Source organism: Anser cygnoides, chromosome 4, assembly GCF_040182565.1.
Source record: "Anser cygnoides isolate HZ-2024a breed goose chromosome 4, Taihu_goose_T2T_genome, whole genome shotgun sequence".
NCBI classification, from domain to species: Eukaryota; Metazoa; Chordata; class Aves; order Anseriformes; family Anatidae; genus Anser; species Anser cygnoides.
Window position 1 is genome coordinate 35,707,080 of NC_089876.1, and position 27,242 is coordinate 35,734,321.

Sequence of the window (27,242 nt, forward strand, 5' to 3'; positions counted from 1 at the left end):
TAAACTTCTATAATGAGAGGAGATGGCTAAGGCAGGCAGGGGCCATCCACTGGAGGAGCAAGTAAAGGGAGAGCTATTTCACTGCTGAAAGAATTGTGCTAATACTTCTATTACCTGCAAAATGTATGACTTTGCAGCATAATATTATAAATTCCTTCTCCTTTTTTCCCCTATGTGTGTCTCAATGGTGTTTTTCCTATTCTGTTTCTAAATAACTTTTTGCTGCTATTTCAGTTTTTCTTGGATAGTTAAACAGAATCATCCACAAAACACAATAGCAGCACTTTAAAAACTTAAAACAGAAAAAATATATGCATGCACACACACATGCATGTATCTGTATGTTATAATAAATATGTAAAACACGTTCTCAGAAGTTATTACCAATATACAGAATCTAACAGACATTGATTTAGACATTTATGTAAAATCATATCTGTATTATGCAGGAAGAAGAAAAAAAAAAAAGGAAGACAAAAAAAAAAAGGAAGAGAAGAAGGATTAAAATGAGAGAGAGAAAAAAAAATCCTCATTCCTTGTGGCATAAGCCAACCATTAATTCACAGTGCTTTCCCTGGGGACCTTTTTTCTTTTTTTCTCTTTGTATTCTCTTTTGAGACCTTTCCTATTGGCTCTTATCTGAAAGAAAAGATAAAGTGGTTAGCTACTCTGAATCAGTATGGGAATTTCTATGCTTATATTTGAGATTTTCCTCCCACTCTCCAGCCTGCTGATTTGGATAAAGGTGGAAGAGCCGACACCAGGATTCAGTGCTAGCACAATTTCCCACAGAGTCCTGTCACATTCAGTGTAACGTCTTAAGGAACTGTTTTGTTTGTTTGTTTTAACATTGGGAATTGAAAAACACTATTTTAATATTAGAAGTCTTTCCCTAGATTGCTGTGGGAGTTCTTTAAAAAAAAAAAAAAAAGGCAGCTAAACTATTAAAAAACTCCCATCCGTGAATAAAATTTTCTATATCAGAAGAATCTGCATAGAGAGTATTTGGCAACCCCAAGGAGAATTCATTTTGATTTTCTTCAATTGCATCTCTTCTTCTCCCCTAGAATTGTGGTCTGAACATGGGCTCTGTTCTCAGGCTTCTCACTTTCCTGCTTTGCTGTCTGGAGAGGGATGAGAGTCAGGCAGTGCAGTACCTTCACTTGCTTCAACAAGCTCTCTGACATCTCTGACAGAGCCCATGCTCACCACAACCAGGGCATGCAGTCAGGAGTACACACAGCTTGGTCCCTGCAATTTTGGGTGCTTCTTCACCTTCGACAGCTGTGAGTACAGCTGGTGGCACATCCTGAAGCAGACCCCTCAGGACAATACTGACTTTCATGGTCTCCTCTTCTTGAGGCAGGACGTCAGCTGTAGTGGTACCAGGGATGTTTTGCAAGCTTCTCCCTCATTCTTAGCTACTTGTTCCCTCATATATATTATTAGCACATGTACTGCTCTTTTGGGGGCTGTGGAAGAACAAGATCACAGAAGTGAGGTGAGATCAAAACAACCTACCTTTTCAGACCGCATAGTTTTTAGCTTGAATCATCCACATCCCCCAGGCACTTGTACCAGCACAGCGAAGGGGACAGCTGGGTGGAAACAAGTGGTGGGGACTTTGCTGTGAACTGCATGAACCCTACAGTTGCCTCAGGCTAAATGCATACCAAAACAGCAGAGAAATATAGTTATCAAGAGCCCAGTTCTGTAAAGACAAACATCTCTATTTATTAAAAACTATGGACTTTTAACCCACCTTGAAAAGAGTTTAATTTGACTTTCAGGGACTGTAAATTGCGTGGTTTTATATTTAACCAACATTCCAGTCCTTAATTCCCAACACACATGAAATTCTGTTCACAAGCAAGACCAGTCACATTAGTCATAAGAAGCTGCCTTTTTCTTATGACCCATCAGGAACTACATTTTCAGCATACCTCTCCCCAGCTCCTCAGCCTGTATCCCGCACCCATCCACCCCCACTAGGCTGGAGCTGCTGCTTTGTGCATGGCCCAATTGCACCTTCACTGAATGGGAGCGAGAAGCTGAGGGGCCATGCAACTCTGACGAGAGTGTTTTCCAAGGAGGAAGGGATCAGTGAATCTCCAAGGCCTGCTCCAATGAATTTGGAGTACCTTAAAAAAATAGTCACTGGAGTAAGGGATTGAAACCTAGATCTGCCCTCCAGGCATATACTCTGACACCTGCTTCATAGAGCTGCACCCGTTTCCTTGGATTGACTAAAGAACGCCATATGAAGGGGAAGAGCCCTTTTCGATCTCAAATTCCAATGGCTCAGCAACAAAGCACCGTTGTGAGATAAACTTTTGGTGCTAAGCTCAGAGGGCTTTGGAAAGAGCATTGCAACACGTTGCTTGTTGTGGCTGGTGACACAGATGTTCAGCTGACTCCTGAAGATCTGTCATCGATCACGCTGGTGTTTCCAGCGGTGAGGGAGCAGATCAGAAGAGTTTTGTGGGGACTTACAGTCCCAAGATACCAAAATCAGGGATTCGAGGAAAGAAGAAGGATAAATTTAACTAGGTGTTTTATATGTTAGATGTGAGCTTCTCAGTTAATGGTAAAAAAGAGAAGGTGGGCACAGCTAACTTATTTTTCTGAAAGGAAAAATACCCCCATTGGCTTTATTCACCCCTCTAAAAGCCAGCTCAAGCCCATGAATTGTAACAGGCTGGAAGTATCTTTGCACACTGATGAATAAAGGATTTAGAGTCCTGGATGGATTTTAGGATGCAGAAAGGTTGGTATGTGTCGCGGCCAAATTTAAAACAGGTCTGTGCACTTAGGTGTAGACAGGCATGAATTCTTCTGCTGCCACTTCCAGCTCTCTGGACTCCTGCCATCTCCTGCCCAGACGGGGTGCAAATGTGTCCGTGCTGGGGATGCCTGGATTAGTGTCAGGGAAGGGGAGTTGTTGTCCCAGGCTCTGCACTCATGGCTGGCTCTGAAATGGGAACTGGCCACGTCAAGCCAGTCTACACCTTGGGCAGAGCAAGGATTCACACATTGGGTGTGCATGGCTTATCTAAGCAAGCCATGGATCCAACTCCATTACACGCAGGTTATGACAAGGAGAGGGTTAAAAGAGAAACCCTCCCCAGGGAGGAAAAGAGGGAAGCCACCTGTAGCCCATCCCTACTGATGGTTCTTTTGAGCAGCCTGAGAAAGCTGCGCCTGCAGGATTACAGAGCAGAGCCAGGAGGAGCTTGGAAGAGGGAGCGTTTGTGCTTTTGTAAGGAATCGTGAAATGAAGTGGGTTTTGTTTGTTTGTTTTTCTTATTTTCTTATTGTCTCTTTTACTTTTTTCCATGTTGGGAATTTTCTTGAATTTCATCATTTTTACTTCTCTTTATCTCCTTAGAGATTTTTTTTTTTTCTTGTAACAGATTAATAGAAAAGAGGATTTTTACCTTTGTAATTTGGACAAGGAGATATTTGAAAGAGGAGTACAACTCTGTAGTCTTGTATGGTGCTTGACTTAAGCTGAGCATGTCTGTAATCTCAGTTATTAAGGTTAGTGTGTCTTTAGGCAGTCCAAACAAAAGAACTGATAAGGCACTGCACTTCAATAAATCCCTAGGATAGTAGTTTACAAGCATACATTTTGCTCCATGTTCCTTTCTGACAGCTGTAAATAACTGGGTAGATAACAGATAACCTGCTTTTTCTTTACATTTGACTAAGCTCCTAAAAATCACACATGTTATGTCTGGCTCTATGCATTGCAGTTCTTTTTTTTTTTTTTTTTATTATCTTTACACTCAATCTAACAACTAACTTGGATTAGAATGAAACGTTTAAATTATCTGGAAATGTAGCTGTTATTCAGAGATGTAGATGGGGATGTACCTGGCTACATTTCCCTCGCATTTCTGCCAATCAATGAATGAATTAGATACATCAGAGGCTTGCTTGAAAGTCAGTCCCTTGAAGCACGTCTGAGGAGGGAGAGATGTGCAAGGTTTTCTTTTATTAGACACAGCCTGTACTGCTCCTCAAATGTAAAGTACTGTTAAGGGCTGCTATAGTTATAGTCACCACAGCTGTTTTTCCCCAGTTGGGAGAGAGCTAAATTACCCAAATGCTGTTTGGGTAGGCAAAGTATTAAAAAGGTGAGAAAATGTTTGGCTGTGTTTCACATGGCAAATACTGTTGCCAGTCTAAGACAGAGGACTTCTAAAGGAAGGAAGCTGAACACTTACTAATACTGATTAGGTTTCTAAAAGGATTTAAGAAATCTGTTTATACATGGGCTCGTAGCGATACTTTTTTTTTTTTTTGATGTCTGTGGGGAAAAAACAAAGTTTCTTATTTTGATTATTTGGTTATCAAGGTTTGAAAGGTAAACAGACAAGGCACCACACTGCTTCATTCTGCCAGTCAGAAGATTCACAAATAAAGCAGAAAGCCACATAGTAAAGAAACAACAGGAGCAGCCTGACTTTGAATGAGATCAAAAGTTTATTTGTGGCTCTCCGTTTAGGCAGGAGACTTTGGATGTGCTTGGGCAATGTTTCTGCTGGGCAGAGCAAGGCAGCAGAAAGCCGCTCTGCAGTGCCTGCTGCATAGCTATCTGTCTGGCTGCCTGCCTCCCACTTCCACCAGCCTGCTGGGTTTTAAAAACAGAGGTGCTGGAGCGCTGCAGAGCTGAAATGGCCAAGGGGCATGTGGCTTGCAGAAATAACACACCCATTATAAAAACAGGTATAAAAATCCTAGGGTTTGTATTTATAAAGAATATGGGCTAAAGCATGTATTTTACCCAGAAGAGCAAGAGCAGAAATGTGGAGGGTTGCAGGAGGGGAGGCTTGCCTTAGTGTCAGGTTTTTGGTGAGCTCAGAGCATGGCATCGCTTTCTGTCCTAAGTTGAGAGTTGGACAAGCCTCCCAGCACTGCAGGGCACAGGTCTGTGCAGGGGTGACAAGGGGACAAGCACAGTGTGGGTTAGAGAAAACCCTGGAAGTTCAGGGAGGAATGAGAATTCATGGGTGGGTTAGACTACAGGAGAGCCTGATGGTGAGATTTTAAAATAGAGTTGTCTATTTTGTAGACAACTGTGATTTTGTGTTTACAGGTGCTGGAGGCAATTAGACAGCTCTGGTTTTCTCAGAAGGTGGAGTTTCAAGAAGCTGGATGTTTCAATACTCAAAATATCCAAACAATGTGAAATCCTAGCCAATATTGGTGCGATGAGTCACAAATCAATATAAACTGAGGAAGTCCAGGAAAGAGCTTAAGAGCAACATGTACCAGCTCCTTGAAAGCAAATGTCTGTTGTCCCACACAGGCCGCAGAAGGCTCGGCCTTTGATTGCAATTAAACTGAAGACACTCTTCCTACAAACCTCAGATTGTGATTGCTGCTGTGATATGCAAAGGGAAATGTTTTTCCCATATGACTGTGGTCAGAAGCTGATTGTTATTCTGTGAAGCAGAATCTCCCTTTTTTTTTTTTTTCTTTGTCTTGCTTCAGGATCTCTTAATGTCTGTTTGTATTACATCAGTTATCTTTCTCAACTGTAGCACTAAAGCCTGGATGGAAATGCAAGTCATTGACTTGCAAGACCCTTCTACAATGTAAAACATACTCTGTCTATGCTTATCTGTAATATCTCCTTTGTTACATGGTCATGCAATTTGGTCTTTCAGGTAGCATCCTGTTCAGCAGCTCTCCTTTATGAATTTGAGGTAAGCAATAACATGATGAGAACATAATAAATCATCAGCTATGGGAAATGCAGTGTTTGGTAAATAACAGACATAACAATTACACTTTTTTTCGGGGGGGGTGGGGGTTGGGGAAGGTGATAGAAGGAAGCTTAGGGCCAGAATACTTTTTAAAATACTGGTTCCATGTCTATTGAGCTCTTAATTAAATCCTGATTCCTTCTAGCCTTATGCATATGTTTAAGTGTCATTGAAGCCAAAGGACTTTTAGAAGACTGTTCAGCATGTGACTGCTAGCATTGCTCAAATTGCTGCTAGAGTTGCTCAAGTTAAACGTGTTAGTAAAGATCTGAAGAATTACATATTTAAATACTTCTGTTGTTCTGTAGGTTTCTTTAGTGTCACGATGAAATGTCTATTCTGTGGGGTATGTGAAACACTACTGAACATACCTTATTCAAATTGACATCTCCCATCTCTGGTAGCGTGTAGATAGGGGAGGGAGTAAATGAAAAATCATAGAATGGCTTGTGTTGGAAGGGACCTTAACGATCATCTAACTCCAACCCCCTTCCATAGGCAGGGATACCACCCGCTAAATCAGGTTGGCCAAGGCCCCATCCAGCCTGGCCTTGAACACCTCCAGGGATGGGGCAACCACGGCTTCTCTGGGCAGCCTGTGCCAGCGCCTCACCACCCTGTGAGTGAAGAATTTCCTCCTAATGTCTAGTCTAAATCTATCTTCGTTTAGTTTAAGGCCATTCCCCCTAGTCCTATCATTCTCTACCCAAGTAAAGAGTCCTTCTCCATCTTTTTTATGCGACCCCTTTAAGTATTGAAAGGTCACAATGAGAACATTTCTCTACTTTTATTTTTACAGGAACATACTGAGCACCTAAAGAATCCAAGGCTAGCTTGTATAGGCTAAACAACAAACAAATGGGAGCTGGAGGTACCACATCATTGATACTTTAGATGTCTGCATTAATAATTGTAAAATTGATAAAACTTCGAAACTAGTAACTGGTTTACATATAGTAATGATACTTTAAGTTTATAATAACTATAAAGTTTAGCTTAGCTTATTTTGCTTCCTTCGTTTACTGTTTTTGCATCCATTATTTAGCCTGTTTGCTGGAAATGATTTGTGTGTTTTTAAATCTGATACACGTGTTTTTAATGTGTTGGGAAGATAAAATACTATCTTTTGTCAGTCACATTGTGCCCCGCTAGACCTTCTGTTCACAAACAGAGAAGGACTGGAGATGCGGTGGTCGGGAGCTGTCTTGGGCAGAGTGACCACAAAATGGTAGAGTTCTCTATTCTTGGCAAAGTCAGGAAGGGGACCAGTAAAACCGCTGTATTGGGCTTCCAGAGGGCTGACTTTGAGCTGTTCAGGACACTGGTTGGCAGAGTCCCTTGGGAGGTGGTTCTGAAGGGCAGAGGAGTCCAGGAAGGCTGGGCACTCTTCAAGAAGGAAATCTTAATGGCTCAGGAGCGGTTTGTCCCCACATGTCCAAAAACGAGCTGGCGTGGAAGACCAGTCTGGCTGAACAGAGAGTTGTGGCTCGAGCTTAGGAGAAAAAAGAGGGTTTATAATCTTTGGAGAAGAGGGTGGGCCACTCAGGAGGACTATAAGGATGTTGCGAGGCTGTACAGGGACAAAATTATAAAGGCCAAAGCTCATCTGGAGCTCTATCTGGCTACTGCCGTTAAAGATAACAAAAAACATTTTTACAAATACATCAACACAAAAAAGGAGGACTAAGGAGAATCTCCATCCTTTACTGGATGCAGGGGGAAACTTAGTTACAAAAGATGAGGAAAAGGCTGAGGTGCTTAATGCCTTCTTTGCCTCAGTCTTTAGCAGCAAAACCAGTTGTTCTCTGGATACCCAGTACCCTGAGCTGGTGGAAGAGGATGGGGAGCAGGATGTGGCCCTCACTATCCATGAGGAAATGGTTGGCGACCTGCTACAGCACTTGGATGTACGCAAGTCGATGGGGCCGGATGGGATCCACCCGAGGGTACTGAGCGAACTGGCGGAGGAGCTGGCCAAGCCGCTATCCATCATTTATCAGCAGTCCTGGCTATCAGGGGAGGTCCCAGTTGACTGGCGGCTAGCAAACGTGACGCCCATCTACAAGAAGGGCCGGAGGGTAGACCCAGGGAACCGTAGGCCTGTTAGTTTGACCTCAGTGCCAGGGAAGCTCATGGAGCAGATTATCTTGAGTGTCATCATGCGGCACTTGCAGGGCAACCAGGCAATCAGGCCCAGTCAGTATGAGTTTATGAATGGCAGGTCCTGCTTGACGAACCTGATCTCCTTCTATGACAAAGTGACACGCTTAGTGGATGAGGGAAAGGCTGTGGATGTGGTCTACCTTGACTTCAGTAAGGCTTTTGATACTGTTTCCCACAACATTCTCCTCAAGAAACTGGCTGCTCGTGGCTTGGACTGGCATACGCTTCGTTGGGTTAAAAACTGGCTGGATAGCCGGGCCCAAAGAGTTGTGGTGAATGGAGTCAAATCCAGTTGGAGGCTGGTCACTAGTGGAGTCCTCCAGGGCTCAGTACTGGGGCCAGTCCTTTTCAATATCTTTATTGATGATCTGGATGAGGGGATTGAGTACACCCTCAGTAAGTTTGCAGATGACACCAAGCTAAGTGCGTGTGTCGATCTGCTCGAGGGTAGGAAGGCTCTGCAGGAGGATCTGGATAGGCTGAACCGAAGGGCTGAGGCCAGCTATTTGAAGTTCAACAAGGCCGAGTGCTGGGTCCTGCACCTGGGGCGCAACAACCCCAAGCAGAGCTACAGGCTGGGAGATGAGTGGCTGGAAAGATGCCTGGCAGAGAAGGACCTGGGAGTACTGGTTGATAGTTGGCTGAATATGAGCCAGCAGTGTGCTCAGGTGGCCAAGAAGGCCAACAGCATCCTGGCTTGTATGGTGTGGCCAGCAGGTCTAGGGAAGTGATTGTCCCCCTGTACTTGGCTCTGATGAGGCCGCACCTCGAGTACTGTGTTCAGTTTTGGGCCCCTCAGTGCAAGAAGGACATGGAGGTGCTCGAGTGAGTCCAGAGGAGGGCAACGAAGCTGGTGAGGGGCCTGGAGAACAAGTCTCATGAGGAGCAGCTGAGGGAGCTGGGATTGTTCAGCCTGGAGAAGAGGAGGCTCAGGGGAGACCTCATCACTCTCTATAGGTACCTTAAAGGAGGCTGTAGCGAGGTGGGGGTTGGTCTGTTCTCCCACGTGCCTGGTGACAGGACGAGGTGGAATGGGCTAAAGTTGCGCCAGGGGAGGTTTAGGTTGGATATTAGGAAGAACTTCTTTACTGAAAGGGTTGTTAGACATTGGAATGGACTGCCCAGGGAAGTGGCTGAGTCACCATCCCTGGAGGTCTTTAAGAGACATTTAGATGTTGAACTTAGTGATATGGTTTAGTGGAGGACTTGTTAGTGTTAGGTCAGAGGTTAGACTAGGTGATCTTGGAGGTCTCTTCCAACCTAGACAATTCTGTGATTAGAGGCTGTGGCCAAATCACATACAACCTTGCAGAGAAAAAATGAGTTCCCTGTTATCCTAGGGATATGGAATCCTCTTGTTGTTATTACTTTACGCCTTGATATTTTTGGTTTCAGCTACTGTACAAACATCTACCTTTTCTTCCTCTCAATCTCCTCCTGGAGGAATCATGACTGTTGGAACTTTTCACTTTTCTGAAGCCTTTGATGGACTTTAGAGAGAATGCAGGCAAAGAAAGACCTGAGGATGAAGCAAAGATCATTATGTGAATGAAGAAACAGTATTGTCTTCTAAACCAGAGAGAGCACTCTGAATGCAATACCATTTTTTCTGAATTGTATCTGGTATTTTACTAAGGATATTTGCATGCTATGTGCTCTTGCTCAAACACTATTGCAGGTACTTCAGATGTTCATGCAACAAATGTGCAACTAAATCATGACTAATTTGAAGGAAATATGCTTGACTGACTCAAAGTGCAAAAACATCTTTTACTGGTTCCCATGCAAGCAAGAATGTCATGTTTTTTGACTCTGAATCTGCATGTGTTTTTGTATTTGTTTGCTTATTTGGGTCAAATGCTCCTATGCATCAACATGAAACTACAACACTAAGGGCTCAGGATCAGCTGTATACAGGGAAAATACCCTGGATTTGGGCCTCATCAGAACTCATTGGCATGTTAGTTGAGCTTAGGCAATTCCATTTATCTCATCCAGCTGCCTTCAATACTGCCTGCTTTTTCTCTTTCTGATAGCATTTCTTCAGGCCATGGATATTCTTGCTGTCAATACGAGCTGGTTAGCATCGCTAAGGACTCTGAAATATAAATAACATTCATGTCTGTGCTGAAGCCTTGTAGACTTCACTGGATACCTGTAAAATTGCAAAGTTTATCTGCATTTCTGCATTGCTCTAATAACGAGCTAGTAGCTTCTTACGTCATGAAAGAATGTATTCACTGTGATTTTTAAATTTAAAATATTTTACCAGGCAAGTCTTTCAAGACTGATTTTTCTTTCTTTCCTTCTTTTTTTTTTTTCTCTTTTCCTAAATAGTGTTTTGGGAAAACAATGTTTTATAACCTTGGTACATAATTTCCTAAACAGTATATTCATAGGACAAATGCCAATAAGCCAGAATGTTACATAAACAAGAATGCTATAAATTGTGTGGACTATTTACATAAAAACTTCAGTTTGAGAATGCATACAATAACTCATTTTAAAGTATTTTACAGCATATTCAGTAGGAAAGAGAAAGGTAACAAAGAAAAACTCCTTTTATAACTCAAAAATTTAGTAAGCAAGGTTTATTGGATGGTCAGTCAAATTCTGTGTAGTCTTGAACCCTAAAGTTACTACAGCTGTAGTGATTTGATAGAGAGATTGTTCATGTATCATAAGCTAGTAACACTAATTGACAAGTTGTTCTTGTCACTATAAACAGATGTTTATGGGTTAAACTCCAGTGACTAGAGGAAGTAATTTTGTAGCATATCAGGTATTTCTTGATTAATATTAGTGGAGTTATATACATACATTAGAAGGGAAGAAAAAAATTTTTTTTGACTAAGCTCAGCTCTCTGCTACTAATGTTTCTAAAGTTTGACAGAGTTGGACAGCAATGAACTCAGATCCGAAGACTGTCTCCCTTGCTCTCATGAGTTATGCAGCTACATAGAAATGTTTTATGAACCTTTTTATCTACAAAAATGCTTCCCATTTCTAGCTACCAATGCCTTTCTTTCAGTTTGCATATTCCTGAGAAGTTAACTAAAGAGGTCTGGTGTAAGGATTTCAGCTGTGTGACTTAACACTGCTGCTCCTCAAAACTTTGGTGTAAATCTGAAGAGCAAGGCTGCTTATAGAACAAATTAATTATGTGCCTGCCTGCCTGTGTAACTAGAAAGTGTAAGTAACACATCAGGAAGCTGGCAGAGCTGTGTAGCATCTTATTTTATCTCTGTCTTGTTCTTTCCAGAGTCAGAGCTCCAACAGTTTATCATCTGTTTTCTTTCACCTGACATAACAGGTTTAAGCCCATTACAATAAAACAAGTACAGCTGTGATCTAGTCAAACCTACGATGTTGGGAGGAGAGAGAAACAGTTTTTATTACAGCACTTTCATTTATGATGAAATCTTCAAAACTTGTGATATCTAATGGTTTGTGACAGTCATTTTTCTTCAGCAGTGTGGCCACATCAACCCAAGAAAATGAGAGTCTAAATGATACAGCTGGCCACGCTGCTTGAATGTTCTTGAAGGGAGGGAAATGCCATCTTATTTCCCTGTTCTATATTATAGTTTTTATTCCCTCTATCTTTGCTTAACCTGAATAAACTTTAAAAACTGCAAAAGCAATATTCTACCATTTCTAAGCAATTCTAGTGTTAATGAAGTGGTTTGAAGTTTGACTATATAACTTGGAAAGAAAATATACTCCAGAGGGCAATATCTCAATTCATTTTTTTTGCATGTAAATTATGCTGCAATGCTTGTGAATAGCACTTCAAACAAATAGGGGTTGAAAGAATTATGATATTCAGAAACATGTTTTTGCCTAGCTCTTTAAAAAGAGAGTTTTGTATTCTTTTTCTCCTGTCAAGTTTATCAGAAAGAAGTACACAAATATACTAGCACATACATAAAGCTAACATTTATACAGGTGAATCTACATCTGTTTTGTGCAACAGGAGGGATTTTTTTTATTGTATGTAAATATGTACGTAATGAGAGTGAAATTAACAAATTGTTTTGAACATGTGACTGACTAAAAACTGTTGTTTATATGTTTGCACAGATCTATTTTGATTCTGGGAGTGTTTAGGTTTATGTCAAGCTCTCTGGAGAACTCCTGAGAGCTGATTCCTGCTGAAGACATGTATAGCAAGGAAAAGGCAAACAAACTCCAGAGAGACACTTTTTCTAATGTTAGACAGAACTGATGGTCTAGTGATCCTTCATCACATTTTTCTTCTAAAATGAATCCTAGTTTTGGCCACTCTTTAGTGGCGTGCCATCTTGATTTAATGTACAAAATGCTTGATCTCCTGGATATGACCATAAACCTTAGTTTAAGGTTTTAAATTTTATCTCAGTAATAAGCACCTACATTTCATTACAAGTAAATGGGACTGCCTGACTATAAATCACTGCAATTATTTTTGCTTCCTCAGTAGATGAGTAGACTTCAGCTTCTCCACAATGCTCAAGTGCAGGGATAAGACCAGAGAGAAAACTGTTGACTTGAGTCTCAGATATAAATACAAAGCCATGCTCTTAAGGACAAACTTTAGTCAGTGTTAATCCAAATTTAAATTTAAGTCTGGCTTTGGCCAGCACTTCAATGTGGTTTTAAGTATAGCAGTCATAAATAAAATTCCAGAGGAACAAATCACTTTGAATGACATCTCTCCTAGTTTATTCCCTGAAGTTCATTGTCCCAGCTCTGATGAAATATGACCTCTTCTCACAGGCTGATATGTTTCTTTTAAAGTGGTAAGCATACATAGGCACAGCTGTACTTAATTAGATTCCCATTGGCACACCTTGCTGTGCAATGTCTGAACCTTGGCTGGGGTGAAACTTTCCAGTATTGGCAGCCTCAATGGAGGATGTCCTCACAGAGGAGGACATCTATGCTTGATTTACCATATTTCTGCATTTGCTTTTCTTCTGGGCTACATGTTCTTTGTCCAAGATTTCTCAGTGTTTTACAGCTGTGTCAGTTAGTCTAATAAAAAGACATTGCATCTCCTTATTAACGATTCCTCTACTACGCCCTTCAACTGTTACAGCTGCAGCAACATGACTGCTGTTAAAATGTTTGTATTCATATCTCTTATTGTTACCAGTTTTTCCATGAAAGGAACTAGATCTTACTCTAAGTATCTTTTTCTTCAGGAAAATAGTAATTCTGTGGATACACAGTACCTTCATTTTTATTTTATGTAGATTTAATTTTTTTTTACCCTTTTAGGGAAGATTAATGAATTTCTTACTAATTTATCTAAGCAAAAGCAACTCTTCTTTTTGAAGAGTTTTTTTTTTGTCTGTTTCTTCCTTGATGAGTACTAGTTGATATTGAAATGGCCCTCATAAAACCCTAGCAAAAAACTATTATGTTTTTATAATGCTCACAGAATGCTTGTGCTAAGCAGGCAAAGACAGATAAATCTTTGCTCTGCTACTCAGTAGCTACATTAAGAAAGCCAACTGAAGGTGCCAGGTTTTTGGCAGCAGCTTCTCTAGATACTGAGACTTTTAGTTTATCATCTTCAGAGTGAAGGTTTTGTTAAACTCCAGAACACCTGATGCTAGTACTTTATCCTCATTACATCCATGTAACTAATAATATTTTAGCTCCTCCTTCTCTCGTAGTTTTCATTTCTAGAGCTCTCTCTCCTTTTAAGGTAACAACTTTTTTTTTGTCCTATTTGCATTTTTTATTTAAAGACTCAATAAATCAGATCTGATTCATGTTGAAACACCTAAAGGGAACAATAGAAGTACTTGCATATATTCTTCTTTCTCCTCCTCCGTGAGATCTATATACTCACATTTAGCAAATTCCATTTCTTAATATTGCTGTTAGTTCAAGTGAACTTGATTGGAATATTCAAGCAATTAAACTTACACAGTGCTTATATGTTTGGAGGCTTCAGATTCCAAAGTAAAACCTCACCTTAAGTAAATAACTTCAAAGACAAAGATCTTCCATGGGCATTGGTCATGTGCTTCTCACAGATAGTGCTTCTCACTGTTTTCAAATGGATTTGTTTGTCTTGACCACATTCTCCTTTTTTTTTTTTTCTCCAGAAGTGCACGTACATGAGCAAAGGGTGCATGATGTTAAGAACAAAAAAAAAAAACCAAAAAGAAAAAACGAAATTCCTGTCTAGTTGTAACTCAATACCATCCCAAGATTCTTAATATTTATAGAATGATCTGTATTTATGGAGCACTTCACCAATTAAACAACTCCAAATATAATATATTGAGTTAAACAACAATATTAAAAAGATAACTTTTGCATGTGCTTTTATTGCTATGCTTAGGCACTCCAGCATGACGCTCAACAAATTGACTTATTCTTTCAGCTTCCTCTCCCTGTTTTGTTTTTTTTTTTTTAATCTTACTAATAGTATCCATCTATTTCAAAAAGAAATTTTATCCCTTCCTATTAATTACTTAATAATATAGTTATGAAATCAAAGCAATGGGTGGTCTACTGAATTAAAATCAGAATTCCAGGTAAAAGAAATGAGAGTCAGAAATTCTTTAAAACAAATGAGAAGCTCTACAAATTTAAAACTTACAAGAGGGTTTACTATAATATTTTTTAAAGGTAGCAGATATTCTCTCTGCTCCAGATATCCTAAAAGAATCTGAAGTAACAACTTTGCCATTGAAAGGCAGAGCTCATGTTTACAAAATGTGGTCTGGTGAGTGCAGGGGTTACTAACAGAGCTTCAGATGGTGGTACATTTTGGGGCATGTGGAGCAATTTAATCTCTGCTTATGTCAGCAAACCTGCTACCTACCTCCTCTGGTTGGCTGAACTCTGAGTTTTGTCCGCCTTGATGTCATGGTGGGGCTGTTCAGCATGCTGAAATGACTTTCTGCTCCTACAGTGATATGAAAAACTTGAGGCGGGATCCAAGCACAAGAGGTGATACATATTGACTATATGTCACCACTATGGCAACCAAACATTTGGTAATATGAATGTTCAATGTATTTTCATATATATCAGAGATTTGCTTGAATTCTCGTACATAACACCAAAGATACCATAAACAGACTTTCTTAGTTTGGCTATGATTTCAGATTTATACTTTCATGTATTTACTGTTAAAGAATATAGCTCTTCTACTAAAAAGACTTCTATCACACTTTGGGATTGTCAGCAAAGAGCAAGTTAGGTGGCATTTCTTACTTGCGCAAAAAGAGAAACAGCAGTAAGTTGCAAGATTGTACTTTCTTATCACACTTTGCAGTGAGGAAAGAATAGATCAGTATGTTAGGTTATTATTTAGCTGTGGTGTGACTGATGATTGACTGCTGTTGCTTCTTGTAAGGCTGTGAAGGTTTCCAAGTCTGCACAAATAACGCCAGAACAAAACCAAGTCAGCTGGCTGGAGGGAAAGGTATTACAAACAATTTTGAATGATTAAATGGCTTAATAAAAAAAGAGTTAAATACAATTATTATTTGTCTTTTTTGCTTTCAAGACCGTGCTAACAGAGCCTCTCAGCCTCTGTCATACTAACTGTAGTCACAAAGTAGCCATACACAAAAGGGATCTTATTTCAACCAGGCTGGACTATAATTCAATAAAAAAAAGAGACAAGCTTTGAATTTTTGGTATTCCATGCAAGCCTCCTATAATATGTATTTTTCAGTGGCTTGCTCTCACCTCACCTCAGGGTTTCTCCTTTTAATTTCCTCCCTCCCCCTTTCTGGTCTCGTTATCAAGACTAGTTGTATAGATACTATATTCCTACCTGCACTATTGGGACCTGTAGAAAAACAGCTAAATATATAGCATAAGTATCATGTTTAAACATACCCTGTGATTTAACATAACATTTTATTTTCTTCTCATACTTGATCAGGTTTTAGTTTTAATGTAGACACCTGACTTATTTATGTATTAATAACGTTACTGCATTTTGGTGAGAAATGCACTGTGACTGGTGCAATCTTGTCTACTGCTCAGTCTGACTGCTGTTTGTGATCCTTTCCAACAAACTCATCTTCCTTTTCTCTGAGAGACTGTGCCTTCCTACCCACCCAACATGACCAGTGACAGATGTACAGTGGTTTGAGCACACGAGGGTCACAGCAATGGGAATCTGGACACCTCATCACTGCTTCAGTTCACAGCTGGTAGTTACAGATGCTCAATGTAATCTCCTGGTGTGATAATCAGTGTTATCATTGGTGATGGCATTCAGCAAGACATTGCTTTTTTTCCTCTTACTCCTGCCAGCTCAAAGAAGGAAGGAGGCATCCAGGAGAAGACACAATGAAGTATGCCTAGAGAGACAGACAAGAAATTGCGATAGAAGAACCAGATATTTCCACTCCTACTTGCTGCTTCCTAGCTATCCTCCAACACCACATCTTGCAAGGAGGGTGCTGCTCCGTGTGAACTGAGGCTGTGTCTACACTAACTGGTAAGGCTGCGCCTGTTTCCTCAGACACATAAGCAGGGGACATACGTGGGTAGTGATCTAATTTTGTGTGGCATTGGTTCACTGCAAAGGATTGTGTCAGATCAGTTTGGACATATTCCTGGGTTCCCTACAGCCTTAGAGACAGTTTCATTCCAACAGATCCCCAGGTGCCCTGGCTTTCAGCCTTGCCCTTCAGTCAGATGAAGTGCTGGTTTAAATGCCCATATTGTTCAGACAGCATGTTACTTTCTCCTCTACCCCTGTTCCTCATGTGGGTTGCTTCACTCATTTGGTATGGGTGCTGAATGTAATGACCTGTTGAAGGTCTTAGACTATTAATCTTGGGATGGCTAAGTGAGCAGCACTTGGCTGATAATTTATTTAACTGGTCTGCCAGCCACCCAAAATTGTCCTCTGGTGCAATTAATTTGTTGAAAAGAAGACATCTCTTTATGATTTTTAAAGTGCCTTGGGTACCACATGGGTCTTGAGCAAGCTTCTGAACATGGCGTCACAGAAGATGTATATGACTAGCAAAATTAACAGTGATCAGCTGCAACATTTTTGAATCTCTTTAATCAGAATCATTGGAAAAAGATGCAACAAATTCACTGTGGAGGGGTGCATTTATATACATTATCGCAAGTATTTTAGCAGAGAAAACTCTAAGCTCAGACTGTTACGAACAACCTAATTCAGCAGGGCATGTGATATTCATGAGGAACAGATAAAAGAAAAGATTTAATAGTTTCAGTCTTTGGCAGTATATTTTGTTCCAGTAACCGCACAGAATTTAAGCTGTTTGTGTTGAATTTGAACAAAGCTAAACAGAAGAAAAGAGAGATCATGCTGACTTTCACAGCCAGGCAGAGGAATCCTCTTTGGAAACTTACAAAAGGATGAAATATTCCCTTCCCCAGAATGCTTTCTTTAGGATGAGTAAGCTCCCATTTGTGGGGTTCCTCTGAGGTTGTTCAGAACAAGAAGGTGTCTTTCTTCTTGATCAGTTGAGTGATTGCCAGGTACTGAATGCCAGATACTTAAAGCAAACAAACTTATTAGTATTATTAACAGAGTTATTTAGAATAAATAGTGTAATCTCAGACATGATTCCAACTGTAAACATGCAAACAGGTTTTGTGGTTCCTCCTTGAACCTGAGTTTCCTACATGTTGTTTTATAGGCATTTTTCTATGATCTTTTGTGCAAGTATTAGATGAATTCCCAAAGGATTTTTTTTTTTTTGGATGCATCTTTTGTCAGGTTTTTAATCAGATTGAGTCTAAGTTATCTGCTTAGCAGAAAGAATAATAATTTGTGAAGGTATCGACACCACTACACTATAACCTGGAGGGTGTATTAGGGTTTGTAGATGCACCAGATTGTAGAGGATGAAAATGTGAGAGAAGTACTCTGAAAAATCAGAAGAAAAATAATAGCTGAGCAATAAGCTTTTGCTGTCTTGAGACACCTTTACTTTGATAGCTGGATGTGGCCAACCACACAGGAAAGAACAGTCTGAGCAGCTCTTTTTCTTGCTTGCTTTGTCTGACTTCTCTGGCTCTGCTGTATGTGTAACAAAATTAACATTTTGTGCGGAAAGGAACGGAGGAGAGGTTTTACAGTAAACCTGTGATTAGCCTACCATGAAAACAGGGGATAAAGCAGGTTCATTCTTGGTCTTTCCTATGCTTCCTATTGGCAACATAGCTATTCTTCCTTGTCAGAGCAGAAAGTCATGAGCCAAGGCAAAGACTCAGGTGAAGGATTTCTAGCAAAGAAAAATGAATTAGTGAACAAATACAATATTCAGTCAAATGTTGGTAAAGAAACATTTTGAGAGCTTGCTAAACTTCTTCTCAGCTCCCAGGCACTTGAAATTAATAACGTTTTAGTATTGGCTGGAAACTGGGGAACTTTTATAAAGATGAAGTAACTAAGAAATGAGGGAAAAGCTCGCATCAGAGCATAATGGCATTATAATTTGCACAAGAACATTAGTCAGAGAGGAAATTATTACTAAATGCTACAAAAGAGTCCTATAACAAAGGAATCTTATGGGAGGAAATGTTCAGAGTTTTTTATGGTCTGTTCTCTATTTCAGTGCCTGATGTAACAACTAGCTCTAATGTGCACAGTCAAGGTCATTCAGTAAAAATGGAGCCAGCAGCCATTTGTTCCAACAGTCCTCTATTTCTTCTCAGGTCTTACTGAATTCCTAAAAGATTTTCTTCCCATTGTTTAACAGAGGCTGTGTGAGGTCTAGGAGTTGTCTCCTATTCTTCTTCTTTTTTTTTTTTTTTTTAATTGCCGCCTTTATAAATTCTTATTCTCTGTTTTCGTTACCCCTACACACTTCAATTTCTCCCACAGACTCTATGTGTGAATTCTCTATGGCCCAAATGGATAAAAGCTGCAGATGTGCATGCAAATTTTTGTCTTTTTTTCCACTATTTTATGCACCTTCAAAATTTAATTGCCTCTGTTGGAATTTCTCTAGTGTGCTCCAAAACCAGAGTAAGTTTCTCTAACTTAACCTTTCTCAAGCCAAAAAAGCTGGCTAGAAGATATGATGTATTTTGCCTCCTATTTGTTTCTCCACACCTGTGAGGTCTTACAGTATTTTTGTGAGATGTAATATTTGGAGCATAGTTTCAGACAATTCAGCATTATCGTCTTGGTGAGACACACTGAACCTTAAGACTGCATTGCCTGTTTTCACCAAGTAAAACATGAGTCCTTGAATTTCATATTCACGAATTTTATAAAAACTTCCTCTCACTTAGGCTTGTCATTGCTGCTTACTGGAGGCATCTGAACACACCATTATGTCATCTTGAAAACCTGCCAAAGATCCTAAGTGCAGACCAGCAGTTGCAAATTTAGCCTGGAGTAGGGCTCTTCCTTTGGTGGGACAAAAGGAGCCAGAAGAGGCTTGAGCACCAAAGCCAGTCCTCTCCTCAGGAAGCTGGAAACATGGCTCTTTGCTCCGCACCCGGAGAGGTGACAGCAGTGAGCCACTATCTGAGGCTACTGGGAACCACACAGGAAAGGGTGAGGAAGTCAGTCAGTCTGAATTTATGCTATCAAAAAGAAGCAATACTTCTGAGCAGTTCAAGATATTTAGACCAAATGAATTAGTCCAAATTCTTTCAAAGAATGTATTACACTGGAGTAACTCTGTTCACTCAGCAAGTATGCATCTTCATTACTAGTTGCAATGATTATAATTTGCCATTGTTTTCCTGATTATTTCCTAATTATAATATAGCTCTGTCAGAGCTAAATTCAAAAATGGTATTTTCAACATGGAGTTTGGAGTCCTGGTTAGAAAAATAATTAAAACTTTTCAGACTTAGCCAGATCAGCCCAATCTTTAATCCAGAATTTAAAAATAGATAACCCTCTGTTTCATTTTCACTTTACCCTGGAAATGACCATGTAACTAAGGTATCTTCCAAGCTGCTGACATCCTAAACACCTACACATGGAAAATAGGTAGTTTATAAAAGTCTTTTTCCCATCTCTAAAATTAACTACACCTGTTCTTATTCAGGGAAGTGAGTGCCATTAAATCATGAAATTGCTTATGATAAAACCAAAGAAAGTGTGAGTGAAAACATAAACACAATGAAGACTTGGTGGTGCCAAAATTAAACTTGTATTACACCAGCTGATAACTAGCTGGAAGTCAGAAATATAATACATTAAAATAAACAGTTTGAGATTAATCTTTAGCTATCTGGCAGAGCATGAATTAAAGCAAATTTCAAACAATGTCAACATCAGTTTAATTTTCTTTCCCTTACACCCTCTTTCATTCCCCAGCTTTATATACATGTTTTTAGTTGAATTGCAAACTAGGGATGGACTTTCAGCTGGTAGCCAGTGGACCCATGTTCACGTGGCCTGGGTTGTCCAGACATCGGGAAGCACAGTATTTTAACAGGAAATTCCCCAAGCCATCTGGAAAAGGAGTGGGATTTTCTGTCATTTGCCAGCCGTACTGCTTTCTGAATAGGTCACTGTGAGACTTTGGAGTTGTTTGGGTTTGCTATTTATCTCAGTTTTTAGGAAAAAAAAAAAAAAGTCATTTGCTGTTTGAAATTCAGGTTTGTCTCAAAGCTCTCACTCCTGTTTATCACCTATGAGAAAGCTTTTTGGTTTTGTTGCAGAGAGCTGCATGCCAAACAAAATTGAGTAGTGTTTGGATTTAATATTAGAGCAAGGGCAGATAATACAGAAAATAAAAAGCACTCCCCTGTTGTGCAAGATATACTTATATGGCTCTGTTCACTTGAAAATCTGTTCTCGTTGATCTTAGTCTGACTCTCGGCAGGGTTTCCTTGGTCAAGGAGGCTAAAATTGATTCAAGACCCAAAGCTCTTCAGCTCAGTGTTGACAAAACCTAGAATCCAATGTTCCTGTGTCAACACGCTCTGACTTTCTTGGATCTTCAAACCACATTTTGCTGTATGACCAAAAATGGAAGGTGGATCGCAATGAGAAACACATGGCTGAGAATGGAATTTCAAACTGGGGAGAAGAAAGGAGGAGGAGGAGGAGGACAGAGATTGAGAGGAAAAGAGCAGAGGAAAGTAGAAAATAAAAAGAGAAATTAAATTTAGGCCCCTCTATTAAGGAGAAGAAAAACAAAGTACTAAGCTCTTCTGGTGACCTTCCATGGGAACCTGATAGAGCTTTGTTTTTATGACTTCTCCGTATTGCATTTATTTCCTTTTACTGTTATTTCTATAATGTGTTAGGCTTTAGATTTAGGGATAAACTGGAAAGCTACAAATTTTGATTTACCCACTTTCCAAGGTATTCCAAAAGGGTGTGTGATATGTTTGAAAACAGGAGCAGTATAAAGGCAACAGCAGATTTTTAAATGAAGAAGTTTGGCTATGAATCTGTAGTTCAAGGCTATTCAGAGAAATGTCTGAAACAAAAAACTCATCCAATTAGTTCATAATTAAAGCTAACTGAAGGACAACAACAGCTCTGCTATGTGGCAACTTGTGAGGTCCAGAAATTTGGTTTTGCTCAAATATGGCCTTTTCTACTGGGAATTTAAAAATTTCCACTTTTCATTCTGACATGGAAAAAAGTTTAGGGCTTTTTTGTTTGTTTTTGTAACATACCAATGTATTTTTTTGGGGAAGGGGAACAGATTTTCAGTGAACTGTACTTCGTAAGGCTCAGTTGCAAGAAAGGGCAGTGCATGGGCAGGATCACATCCAGCACCTCCTGATACGTGCAAAGTGCTCCCTTGCACCTAAAGACAGAGTTGGCCCTTTCTGGTGGCAGCTGTGGGATTCCTCGGATGGGTGCCATCAAGCCCACTGTCTCTTTGTGAAGCTCCAAGGCATGGCTGAGGAGTCCTGCTGAGTGGCCATGAGATTCTGGATGTGACCAAACATATGTCAGATTGGTGAAGGTGAAAATGTGTGTGCTGCAAGCCACCAGCCCCATAAGGACATTAGGATCTACCGATCACCCCAAGGAGCTAGGAAACCAGCCAGGTGTTGAAATGACTGTGGCTGGAGACAAAGTGGGGTATTGCAGGGAATAGAGTGATGCCCTTTCTAGACACCCAAACAATATCTGCTGTTTATACATAGCTGAGAAAGATCTCATTGTATCTTTTATAGCTGCTGTTATTTTGTGTTAGGTAATCTTATTTTTATCAGGGCCACAGAAACCAGGACATTCTTGGCTGGATTGAGGCATTATGTCTCTTGCTTTAGCTTTCCAGACTGCATCATACAAAGACAAAGGGCAAATATTCACAAATAAGAGAGGCACAGGATTCACACAAAATTCCCTGTTATTAAAAATGACAGTACAGTGAAGATGTTACAATTATGCTGCTTCAGATCTAATAACGCTTGAGAACCCTAATCACGTTCCTTATTTTGGCAAAGTTCCCTGTGGATATCATGGGAACAGTGTCTCAGAGGTAAGATTTCTAATGCAGTAGATCCTGTTGGACTGTGCTTCTAAATATACCATACACCAACCCTGCCATTATCTAAATCAATAACAAAGTTCCCATTGATTTCACTGAGTGGTGATAAATGGGCTGATTATAAGTGATTCTTGGTATATCAGCTAGATTTTAGAAGTAGAAGAGAAAATCTGTTTACTACTGACAGATGCTTCTTCACATGATTTTGACAATCTAAAGAGATTTGTATAAATGTAAAGAGCGTGGTTAAACACTAATGTAAGTGTTGATTGGTGAAAAAAGTTCTAATAGGGAACTGGAATATATCTTTAATGAGTTGTCATTGCTAGATTCAATAAACTCAATAAACTCAATTCAGATTTTGATTTACAACATTAACTTGATACAGAACTGGTCACAGTTATATGAATGCTAACCGTCCTATGCAATTGTATGTCTTGCAGCATTCCACATTTGTTCGCTTTCAAAAACAACAACAAAACTCATCTGTTTTGGACAATCTATTAAATACTGTAAAGTACAGACTGCTTTAAAAATAGCATAAGCTAAACACTGATAGTTTTTAATAAACCAGATTTAAACACTGAGTGAGTTTAATAAAGCAGATACTTAAGACAAACATAATGAAAGGTGAAGGTCTGTTTTCTTTTTATTCCATTTCTTAACCTCTACTCTTCAATCCTCTGTTTGGTTTGGGGTTTAAAATAAATTATTCTCTTAAATGAAGTAATAAGAGAACTAGAGTGAGGAGCCGACCTGTGCAAAGAAATTTATTGCAAAGAAACTAACAGGCAGCGAGAAAAAAAAGTTCCTATATTAACTACAAAACAGTAAGTGCTAAGACTTTAATAACTTTATTGCAATGAAAATGTTTTTCATAGAGTCAAAACAGATTAGTTGCAAAAAAATATATATAATATTTAGTTCTTCCACTTGGAGCCAAATGGTGAAAATTTCAGTTAATCTAAATAGATTTATGGCTCTCTTCATAGTCTGCTCCCTCTGATGATTTGGCACCTTTCTGCTGTAACCAAACACCTTGAGACAGCACTCAGACTAGAGAGAAAGTGATCGCATGTGCCCTGCTGCCTTCTCACAGTCTCATGTCTCTCATCTGTAGCTTCTGATCATCATGGGTCAGTGCGCATGATGCTCTGGCACATCTCTGAGTGTTGGTGTGGAGGAGACATGGGTAAACTGATGCCTCTGCTGTTGCATCCCTCATTGTGGGACTGTGCTTATGTGCTGCCCAGTACCAGCCCCTTGGGAAAGCAGGTCTGGGTGAGGTGTATCAGCAATCAGCAAAACTAGTGGAGGTCCTCTGCAGTGCCATCAAGGACCGTGTCTGCTTAGCAGGACACAATACCTCTCTTAAAAGAGAGCTCCTTAATTGCCTTCTTCCCAGCTTCTACAATTTGGGCAGATGTTTGACTTCAGATTTTATGAAGCTTTGCACCCCCCCCCCCCCCAGCCCCGTTTGCATTAGTAATTTTTGGAGCTGCTCCTGAATTTTTGCCAGCACTACCAGGCCTCAGTAAATGCGGAGAATTTTCCCCAAAGCTTCTGTCCATATTGAAAACAGCCTTGCACTCTGAATATTTCAAGCAGAATTGTTTCTGGCAAAAATGCAGTTTCAACATGAAATGAAATAGAAAGGAATAATTTTCAGCTATCATTTTACTGATTCCTGAAAAAAAATACTAAGAGAGACATACACATTAAATCTAGGTTAAACTTACTTGTATGGGAACAATAGTGAAAAGGGTTTATTCACCATATAACAATATTAAAGTATTGTGTAAAGAAGCTCTTTAGAGAAAGGGTATTGTATAGTTATAAAGTCTGTAAACAATTTTATCTTGACAAGTGTTATATGAAGGAAAAGGATAGTTTTGTTTTGTGTACTTGTATATGGATAAGCTCCCACTTACGTTATTTATGATCTTTATGAATTTTTATCAGGAGTGACCTCTTTTTATCACATACTTTGCAAGTTATAATTTGCAACTATTGGATTATAGCACATTAGTACAGTTACAGCACACTTTTAACTGTTTTATTTATTTCTCCAATTTACTTTATATCTAAAGGTGGAACTGAAGATGAAAATGAACTAATGATGACAGTCAACTTAGGGACACTGGCATTAACAGAAAGAGTTAATTACTCTTCTCAGGTGACTCTGAGAAGCGACTGGAAAAGAAGATGGAAAGATGTGTTTTTTCACTTTATGGAAAGGAAATTTTACAATTTGAGTTTCTTTTTCAATTTTAAGATTGTTTTGTTGTTAAAACAGTGGATGTAAGAAACAGAGTAACTCTGCTGAAAAATATGTTAGTGAGGTTAACTAACCGAGTTACCCAACACAGTTTTATATTTAATATGTTATTTTTAGACTCTCTTCAGCTTTCTCATATTTAGTCTATTGTCCGGATAAAGCATCCTGTTGAAAACAAATCAACAAATTCCATATGTTCTATATGACATACTCTAAATAATGTCTCCTTTACATGAGTTTAAAAGTTACAGATATATGTAAAAAAAAAAAAAAAAAAAAAAAAAAAGAAAAGGATTTTTACATCTTTGTCAGTAAGGCAGTCCATATGGCATGAGGGTCTCAGCTGATTTTCTGTTCCTGTAAGTAGGTGTATAACTCCTCTCTTAGATATCTTATTTGGGGTTCAGTGCCTGAGAAAGGCTTAATTCAGTGCCTGAGAAAAAAAGCTTAATCAAGCTTTCAAAACATATAGGCAAAAAAATTGAAAAGTATTCACTTTTATGGTGGTATCAGTACTCTATCTGATCAAAATTTGCATTCTTTCTTCTGCGTGTGGAAAACCATTTGCTATGCTCCTATTTTTAACAATGTGCTCCAAATATCTCTGTATTTTGAGTGGGAACGTGTTTTCTGAGAGACAGCATTATAGTTCCTGACGCATTTCACCTGTTCGCTGTGTTATTCTGAATTCAAGAAAATAATTTACAATTGCTGTTTTCAAGAAACAGAAAAAGAACCTCACTTCAAGAAAGATAAACACACCTGTCAAACTTACGCAAGTAGGACAAGGGATGGCTTTCTTCTTGACACACAAGGCGAAGCACAGATGGACTGCTCCCAGAAAATATAGCCCTGATCAGAGCTGTGAACAAGAAATCAGTGTTCCTTCTCTTTAACACTGTGCTCAGAAGAAAAAGAAAAACTTTAATGTTTTTCCAGCCAAGTTTTGATAGGTAACTCTGGGAAATTCTGGTTTCAAGGCAGCAGTGGTTTGGGGAGTTTTGATTTTTTTTTTTTTTTTTAATAGTTCACTGTGACAAAAATCTTAATGCATTAGGGGGTGGCCCTTTCTGGAGAGGGAAAATTTTTGGAACTGTGAAGATGCAAAAGCCCTGTATAGTGTCACTGCATTGATTCAGACATCACTTCTGACCAGTCTAACTGTGATAACATGCAGAGATGAATTTCAAGTGACTGTTTATACAAGATAATATTGTAGGACATCAGAAGGACATGACACCCTCTTCAGCCATGCATGGTTCCCAGCCTTCCTGTGAGAGCTCGTGTGTCACTTTATGTAAGCCTTGCTGTCTGCTAGGTGGAGCAGTTATTTCTCCCACTGCAGCTGCCACCCCTGAATTGGGCATGGGGCTCATTAAATAACCCCACTCCTCATCCCAAAGTGGTTAACCATTGAGAACAGTCAGGGCAGGACCTCAGGGCTCAGTTGGAGGGGATGCAGCATGCAAAACGGGGTGTTCGTTCTTCCTCTGGATATTTAAATATTCCCAGCTGGAACAGGCAAGATATAAATGTCTGCTGTGTCTTCACATTATGGGAATGGGGGAATGCAATGGAAGCCTTGGGCAGATGAATTATGATTGAGCTCATATATCTAGTGCAGAACATGTATTTTGCCCTAATGCTTGTCACATAATTTAATCATTTATTTTTCTGGATTGTTTTTATTTAAATGACTTTTATTTAAGTTTATTCTATCTGGAAGTAGCACAGAAACATTTTCATATTGATTCCCCTGTGGTGACGTATATAACAAATTTTGCACATCATAAATTGTATATCAGTTCAATGAGGGATCCTGACCATTCAGTTTTTGAAGAAGAGGCATTTAGGCTAATGTGATTTAAGTATTATGAATTTATTTCTTGAGGTGTTTTTACATAATATGGTGAAGACAGAGAAGTAATTTTCCTACTAGTTGTACGAGAAATGTGCAGTTTATGATAAAACTTTTTTTTTTTTTGCCCTTTTACAGAAACATTTTTACAAAATTACTTTTTAATGCCTTTGTAAAGAACTTGGAAAGCACGGAAATTGATGTTACAAATTCAAACTACTCATAACACTTAACAAATGCATTACACCTCTTGAAGAACTGCTCTGAGTTGCCTGAAGAGCTCCTGGGAAAGAAACAAAGCACCTATTTGCTCCAGCTGTACTTTTCCTTGGTGGTGACGCATGGACGTTTTACTCTCACAGATGGACCGTGGCTGGGGAGGTGGTCGAGTATGCAGCTGTGCTGACTTAATGCTGAGCTGTGAGGGTCACACTTTGCAGTTTCCTCCTTGCTGCCAGAGGGACTCATCACCTGGCATACCTCTTGGAGAGAACAGAGGCATCCCAAGGCAGGCTGTCTGTGCACGGATGCTCACCCAGGACTGAGAGCTCCAGTGCCACATTGGCACTATGCCGGGCTCAGGTCGAGCAGCCTGCAATCACAGCTGTACCACTTCCACCTAACACTTGAGTTTGCAGGGTTGTTCTTGTGCTGCACACGTACCTTTTGGTAACCCCGTACGTTTCACTCACCAACATCAGTACCTGCGGCTGTCTGCCTCCTTTAGTTTTTCT

The 27,242-nt window shown here is 39.6% G+C and overlaps 1 long non-coding RNA gene across 3 annotated transcripts; it reads left to right on the forward strand.

Annotated features, from left to right (window-relative positions):
* The first annotated feature begins 2,784 nt into the window (after nucleotides 1–2,784).
* On the forward strand, nucleotides 2,785–27,242 carry LOC106042463 (uncharacterized). 3 transcript variants are annotated; one of them, XR_010831087.1, is made up of 7 exons: nucleotides 2,785–3,279; nucleotides 5,676–5,714; nucleotides 6,273–6,393; nucleotides 6,574–6,645; nucleotides 16,215–16,401; nucleotides 25,373–25,603; nucleotides 26,647–27,242. It is a non-coding gene; the product is annotated as an uncharacterized lncRNA (long non-coding RNA). The 3 variants fall into 3 exon arrangements; XR_001211138.3 differs by lacking the exons at nucleotides 25,373–25,603; nucleotides 26,647–27,242 and adding an exon at nucleotides 19,188–21,584 and having other exon boundaries at nucleotides 2,800–3,279; XR_001211141.3 differs by lacking the exons at nucleotides 6,273–6,393; nucleotides 25,373–25,603; nucleotides 26,647–27,242 and adding an exon at nucleotides 19,188–21,584 and having other exon boundaries at nucleotides 2,805–3,279.